Genomic DNA, 8,039 nt, shown 5'->3' with positions numbered 1-8,039 from the left:
CATGTGACCAGATTTGCCACAGGTGCAGCAAACTCTGGGCTGCCCAGCGTAGACCAAGAAGCCTCGACTTCCCCCGATAGCGAAGCTGGAGGGAGGGTGGATGATGGCTCCACTGGGATCTACCTGGGACTGGGATTCACTTAGTGTTAGAGGTCTAGATGGAGCAGAATTTGTAAGGAGCATCCAGGAGGGTTTTCTAGAGCAGTATGTAAATAGTCCAACTCGGGAAGGGGCCATACTGGACCTGGTGTTGGGGAATGAGCCCGGCCAGGTGGTTGAAGTTTCAGTAGGGGACTACTTTGGGAATAGTGATCACAATTCCGTAAGCTTTAAAATACTAATGGACAAAGACGAGAGTGGTCCTAAAGGAAGAGTGCTAAATTGGGGGAAGGCCAACTATACCAAAATTCGGCAGGAGCTGGGGAATGTAGATTGGGAGCAGCTGTTTGAAGGTAAATCCACATGTGATATGTGGGAGGCTTTTAAAGAGAGGTTGATTAGCGTGCAGGAGAGACATGTTCCTGTGAAAATGAAGGATAGAAATGGCAAGATTAGGGAACCATGGATGACAGGTGAAATTGTGAGACTAGCTAAGAGGAAAAAGGAAGCATACATAAGGTCTAGGCGGCTGATGAAAGACGAAGCTTTGAAAGAATATCGGGAATGTAGGACCAATCTGAAACGAGAAATTAAGAGGGCTAAAAGGGGTCATGAAATATCTTTAGCAAACAGGGTTAAAGAAAATCCCAAAGCCTTTTATTCATATATAAGGAGAAAGAGGGTAACTAGAGAAAGGATTGGCCCACTAAAGGACAAAGGAGGAATGTTATGCTTGGACTCAGAGAAAATGGGTGAGATTCTAAACGAGTACTTTGCATCGGTATTCACCGAGGAGAGGGACATGACGGATGTTGAGGTTAGGAACAGATGTTTGATTCCACTAGGTCAAGTCGGCATAAGGAGGGAGGAAGTGTTGGGTATTCTAAAGGGCATTAAGGTGGACAAGTCCCCAGGTCCGGATGGGATCTATCCCAGGTTACTGTGGGAAGCGAGAGAGGAAATAGCTGGGGCCTTAACAGATATCTTTGCAGCATCCTTAAACACGGGTGAGGTCCCGGAGGACTGGAGAATTGCTAATGTTGTCCCCTTGTTTAAGAAGGGTAGCAGGGATAATCCAGGTAATTATAGACCGGTGAGCCTGACGTCAGTGGTAGGGAAGCTGCTGGAGAAGATACTGAGGGATAGGATCTATTCCCATTTGGCAGAAAATGGGCTTATCAGTGATAGGCAACATGGTTTAGTGCAGGGAAGGTCATGTCTTACCAACTTAATAGAATTCTTTGAGGAAGTGACAAAGTTGATTGATGAGGGAAGGGCTGTCGATGTCATATACATGGACTTCAGTAAGGCGTTTGATAAGGTTCCCCATGGCAGGCTGATGGAGAAAGTGAAGGCGCATGGGGTCCAAGGTGTACTAGCTAGATGGATAAAGAACTGGCTGGGCAACAGGAGACAGAGAGTAGCAGTGGAAGGGAGTTTCTCAAAATGGAGACGTGTGACCAGTGGTGTTCCACAGGGATCCGTGCTGGGACCACTGTTGTTTGTGATATACATAAATGATTTGGAGGAAAGTATAGGTGGACTGATTAGCAAGTTTGCAGACGACACTAAGATTGGTGGAGTAGCAGATAGTGAAGGGGACTGTCAGAGAATACAGCAGAATATAGATAGATTGAAGAGTTGGGCAGAGAAATGGCAGATGGAGTTCAATCAGGGCAAATGCGAGGTGATGCATTTTGGAAGATCCAATTCAAGAGGGAACTATACAGTAAATGGAAAAGTCCTGGGGAAAATTGATGTCCAGAGAGATTTGGGTGTTCAGGTCCACTGTTCCCTGAAGGTGGCAACGCAGGTAAATAGAGTGGTCAAGAAGGCATACGGCATGCTTTCCTTCATCGGACGGGGTATTGAGTACAAGAGTTGGCAGGTCATGTTACAGTTGTATAGGACTTTGGTTCAGCCACATTTGGAATACTGCGTACAGTTCTGGTCGCCACATTACCAAAAGGATGTGGATGCTTTGGAGAGGGTGCAGAGGAGGTTCACCAGGATGTTGCCTGGTATGGAGGGCGCTAGCTATGAAGAGAGGTTGAGTAGATTAGGATTATTTTCATTAGAAAGACGGAGGTTGAGGGGGGACCTGATTGAGGTGTACAAAATCATGAGAGGTATAGACAGGGTGGCTAGCAAGAGGCTTTTTCCCAGAGTGGGGGATTCAATTACTAGAGGACACGAGTTCAAAGTGAAAGGGGAAAAGTTTAGGGGGGATATGCGTGGAAAGTTCTTTACGCAGAGGGTGGTGGGTGCCTGGAACGCGTTGCCAGCGGAGGTGGTAGATGCGGGCACGATGGCGTCTTTTAAGATGTATCTAGACAGATACATGAATGGGCAGGAAGAAAAGAGATACAGAACCTTAGAAAATAGGCGACATGTTTAGAGAGAGGATCTGGATCGGCGCAGGCTTGGAGGGCCGAAGGGCCTGTTCCTGTGCTGTAATTATCTTTGTTCTTTGTTCTTTGTCACCTTGACCTGCCGCTTGCTGGTCCAAATCCCAAAGAGGTCCTTGACATCAGTGCTGCTGCCGGCCACCTCGACGTACCTGGCGAGAAAGGTGAGTACATCCACCACCGGAACATGGGGGTTGTAGAGGTGAATCGTCACCACCCGGTCCCGTTGTGACGGAAGCGTGAAGAGCGGATCCGCTGTGAGGATCGACAGTGGCGCCCGGTCCCCTTTCTCCTTGAACACCTTCAGGAACTTGATGCATCCCGCCACGTTCCGGAACGTCACGTCGAAGTATCCACTGCTGGGGAAATCCTGCAGGCAGAAGAGGTCCGTCGCTTGAAATCCGCAGCAATCGAAGAGAATTTTCTTGATGAAGAAGGTGCGATCGACCGGTGCATGTCCTTCACGACCACCCGAACGGTGTTGCGCACTCCCTGGCCCGAAGCTCGAAAATTGGTTTTAGCCATTTTACTCAAAGCTTCCCCAGGATCAAAAGGCAATGATCATGGTCTCTTCTCAATCAAATAAGCACTGATAAGAACAGATACTACACTTGATCTTAGCCAAAAGTCCGAGAAGCGACATAAAGTGTTTGTTGTCCGCGGGGACTCTCCTTTAGTCAGGACCGTCAGTGGATCCTGCCGACTACACCAAGTTGTTGTGGGACAAAAGCCACTTCAGAGGCAAGAGTGAACTGAACTCACAAAATCTTTATTACAAGCATGCAGGGGAGAGCCTTCAGCGTGCCAACGTGTCTCAAAAATCATCGGTTACAGCAGAGATATTTATACAACAGCTTAATACGGAATTAATACCGCTGGTTACTGATATGCCCATATTTGGTTATCTTACTATTGTTTATACACTTCTTTTTTAACACTTTACAATACCAGTTCTTTGCAATTTCACTCTCCCCAATGCTTCTATTGTGCAAGCACGTTTTGTTGCTTACAAAAGATAAGTAGACCAAGGCATCCTGATGGAAAGGTTCAACAAGAGAAAAACAGCTTCAGCTGTGTGAACCTGAGGAACCCTATTAACCCTACAGTCTGTAGTGAATGTATTTTGCTTTGGCAGATGACTAATGCATGCAGAAGATGCTGTTCCCAAAAGAAGCTGTGCAACCGATCCAGTAACATCATTAAGCTATATGAATGTTTGACCAATTGTAATGTTGGATGCCTGTTCAGGAGCAGGTCAATCTCAGCATATCCTCCTTCAGTGGCATTTCATAAAAGCCAGGGTCAGCAACACCAACTGCACCCTGATTGGCTGCAATTACAAAGAAATCGACAGATCTTCACGTACCAAGTAGGTTACGAGAGCAAGGAACTGTCTTTACACACTCTTGGTTCTCGGAGTGAAGGTACAGACTTGTACCATCCATTGAAAGGATACTTGCAGCTATTGGTACATCTGTGATAGTCATGATGTAATGTGGCCTGAAACATGGCTGCAACTTTTTGCACCCTTGCTGCAATAATAATTCAAGGGATGGCTCTGTGTAATGAGTCAGACTTAAAAAAAATATATTTTATGGGATGTGGGAGTCGCTGGCAAAGCCAGCATTTATTGCCGATTCCTAATTGCCTTTGACAACTGAATGGCTTGCTAGGCCATTTCAGAGGGCAGATAAGAGTCAACCACATTGCTGTGGATCTGGAGTCACATGTAGGCTAGAGCAGGTAAGGACGGCAGATTTCCCTCCTTAAAGGACATTAGTGAACCAGATGGGTTTTTGCAACAATTTCATGGCACCATTACTGAGACTAGCTTTCAAATCCAGATCTTTTATTAATTAATTGAATTTAAATTCCACCAGCCGCTGTGGTAGGATTTGAACTCACGTCCCCAGGACATTAGCCTAGGCCTCTGGATTACTAGTTCAGTGACATTTTTCATTACACCACCACCTCCCCTAACCTTCTAAGAAGACTAACCTTCTGGGAATCAGTTCATGCATCTTACACAGAATTTACAGCACTGGAACAGGATATTCAGCCTAACAGATCTATGCCAGATCATGCTGCACATGAGCCTCCTTCCATCCCTCGTCATCTCACACTTTCAGCATATTCTTCTATTCCTTTCTCCCTCACTTTTATCTAACTTCTCCTTAAATACATCTATGCTATCCAGCTCAAGTACTCCACATGATAATAAGTTCCATATTCTTACCACTCTATGCGTCAAGAAGTTTCTTCTGAATTCATTAATTACTATCTTATGTTTATGGCCCCTAGTTTTGGACTCCTCCACAAATGGAAAACTCTTCTCCACATCTACCCTGTCAAACCTATTCAGCAATGTTTCCCCTTCAGCAACATGCAAACGGGACCTCGGACACATGGCTCTGTCACTCACATGTAGACTTGAGCTCACACCTTGAGTTTCCTTCCCCTTCATGTTTTGCCTAACTCTTCTTAGTCCCATCCTCCCTCCAGCCTTTGGCAAAAGCTGCTGGTGGGTTGAAATGTCCTTTGAGACTTCCCAAAGGATTTAGAATTTTTGCACTCTATTGAGGCAAGCTCCTTTAATAGTCTCTATCCCCCTTTAAATTCCACTAACATGTAATCTTCTGCTCCATTTACATCAACAGGAAAAGATTCCACTGGCTTACCATTAAGCTTTTTTTGTGGCCAACAGCATCGCTCCATTCAAGTGAATGCTCAAATCCCAGGAAATGGACAAATTGCCTTCATTTAATGGCATTCATTAGAAGTAAAAATCAGGACAGATGTAAACGAGGCTGGTAATTTGCTATTACCTGCAAAACACTATCTTACAAACTCAAAGTAATCGAATCCTCATTTGTTACAGAGATCGGACAGTGACTTTTCAGGTTTGATATGAAATTTCACATTTGTTAACTGACATTATAGGCTTTTGCTGAGCAGTAGTATTCCCACCTTTGAGGCAGAAGAGTTAGATTCGGGCTCCAGTCCAGACAGTCTCAGTGAGCGAAGTCTGGAGCGCGGTTCTCAATAATGGATTGACATCCTTTCAATTCTGTGTAATTGCTTCCGATGAGTGTGGGTGGTTCCCCTTCCCTGATTGTAAAGGGTAGATGGGATTCATTAGCCTTGATTACAGCCCATCTAGGAGAAGATAGTCTGAAGATAAAAACCATGAGGAAGACAATGCAAAGCCACCTTAGCTCCTCTTCCTTAGAAAGTGGCTCAAGAATCTCATGTGTGAAACATGAGTAAGGACCTGCCCTTGGGGTAGAGCACAACAAATGGAAAAGAATTAATATCATGCAGTGAGATCATCATTATACAGCCCAGCCACAGTCTAGACTCGACTATTCCAATGTTATTCTGGCTGCACTCTAACACTGCACCCTCCGTGAACTTGAGCTCATCCAAAACTTTGCTGCTCACAGCTTAATTTGCAGTAATACCCATTCACTCTTGTGCTTGCTGACATCCATGTCTTCCAGTCTGACAATACCTTGATTTAAAAATTCTCATCCTTATTTTCAAATCTCTCCATGGTCCCACCCCTCCCTATGTTTGCACCTTCAATCAGTCCTACAACCCTCCAAGATCTTTGCAGTCCTCCAATTCTGGCCTCTTGAGTATTCACAATTTTAATCACTCCACCATTGGTGCCGTGCCTTCAGCTGCCAAGATTTGAAGCTCTGGAATTCCTTCCCTAAACCTCTCCACCTCTCTACCTCTCTTTCCGCCTTTAACTTGTTCCTTAAAACCTATCTCTTTTACCAAGCTTATGGTTATCTGCCCTAATATCTTCTTATGCGGCTCAGTGTCAAATTTTGTCTGTTAACGCTCCTGTGAAGCACCTCAAAATGTTTTATTCAGTTAAAGGCACGATATATATATCACATTGATGATGTTGTGAGAGAGGGGATAGCAAAATATTTTTGATTTAATTTTTCAGAGACAAAGATATAGTCACGGTGCAGATCCTCTGAATGAATGTCATGTCCCATAGATTAAACTAGCTTTACTGCCTATCATTAAGTCCTCATTTATCTGTTTAACAATTTATTTCTAATGATGTTTTAGTAAAACGATCCACCTATATATATATATCACCCTTCACACTCCAGATGTCACACTTTGTCACAGATGCAAAACAGTCTTTCAAGAAATGAAAAAGTGAGCCAGTCCTTTCACAGCAATTTTCAGATGCAGGAGCTAGAAATTAATTGGATAATTGCCCTTTGAGTGACCTCAGCACAGCTTGGACATCTACAGGTACCTAAATTTGACTGTTTAGATTGCTATAATGAGTAGCATCCTTAAAGGTTCAACTCAGACCACATAGAACTCCTCCTCCTCCTTCATCTTCCTCTTCAATTCTGTACCTTACAGCACATGAGGCTATATTCCTCATGAAGCCCATTCCTTCCACTGCTTTAAATCCAGCTGGTTCTGATTGGATGTTGGGTTACTTCTGTAATAAAGTTCATTTTTACATGGACAGGTCATTAGTCTGATTCACATCCCCTACCAGGAGCACTGGCTAGAATACTGGGGGTTCCCCATTCTGGTCCAATCGGGTGTGAACTCCCCACTGGATGTTAATCCAGTATTCAGAGGCTGAATTTTCAAAATGGGGTCAGGAACCCAACGCCTGGATAATTTCAGGATCCCGACTCCGCACCTGAGCTGCATCGCTAGCACAAGGGAACCTTCAAATGATAATGCCCTAGTCGGGGGCCCAATTAGTAGCGCTAAGCATCTGCAGGAGGCAGGATCTGCCTGCAGAGGGCGAATGGCAAAGGCAGCAGTTATGATGGAGCCTGCAGTTTCCTTACCGATGAGGGCAGGCAGCTCCATAGAGGGCCAGTGGAATAAAGAGCTGAGGCAGCGCTTCCAGAATTAGAAAAAATGTCCTGCGCTTGGTCTGGCACAAGATCCCCATGGGCCTAGCACATTTCATCATGCAGCAATAAGGTTTGCCCCCTGCCCGCTGTGAGTCCGAAAGCTGGGCACTAATGCACACCAGACTGGTCAGACTTGCCAGAATCACCTTTGAAAATTGCCATGCGGGCCCCCCCTCCAGTCCCTTAATGAGCTCCTTCATGAGCTTAATGGGCCTTAATTTGAGGCAAGCAGCTTCCCCGTTCTGTTCCCCCCGCCACCCACATGCATATTGAAAAGGGTTCTGCAGTCAATTTCCGGGACCGAGATTTTCAAATCACGTCTGCACCAGGTCCCGACCCCACAGCCCTCACATCCTGTCAACAGCTAAATATTGCAACTGTATCCCGAACTCCAGGATACCTGTTAGAAACACAATGAGTTTAAAAATATTCTGCTTTTCTATTCTTAAGACCAAAGTGAATAACTTCACACTTGCCTACATTATAGTCCATCTGCCATCTTGTTGCCCACTCACTTAACTTGTTTATATCTCTTTGCAGACTCTCTGTGTCCTCCCCACAGCTCATCTTTCCACCTACTTTTATATCAACAGCGAACGTAGATAGATTACTCTCTGTC

General features: G+C 45.0%; 1 pseudogene; it reads right to left on the bottom strand.

The window, feature by feature from the left end:
- Positions 1-2,940: 2,940 nt before the first annotated feature.
- Positions 2,941-3,148, bottom strand: LOC137352642 (U2 spliceosomal RNA; annotated as a pseudogene).
- Positions 3,149-8,039: the final 4,891 nt, after the last annotated feature.

This window comes from Heterodontus francisci, chromosome 38 (genome assembly GCF_036365525.1).
Source record: "Heterodontus francisci isolate sHetFra1 chromosome 38, sHetFra1.hap1, whole genome shotgun sequence".
Lineage (NCBI taxonomy): Eukaryota > Metazoa > Chordata > Chondrichthyes > Heterodontiformes > Heterodontidae > Heterodontus > Heterodontus francisci.
The sequence above is the reverse complement of the archived record's forward strand: the minus strand, read 5'-3'. Positions and strand labels throughout refer to the sequence as shown.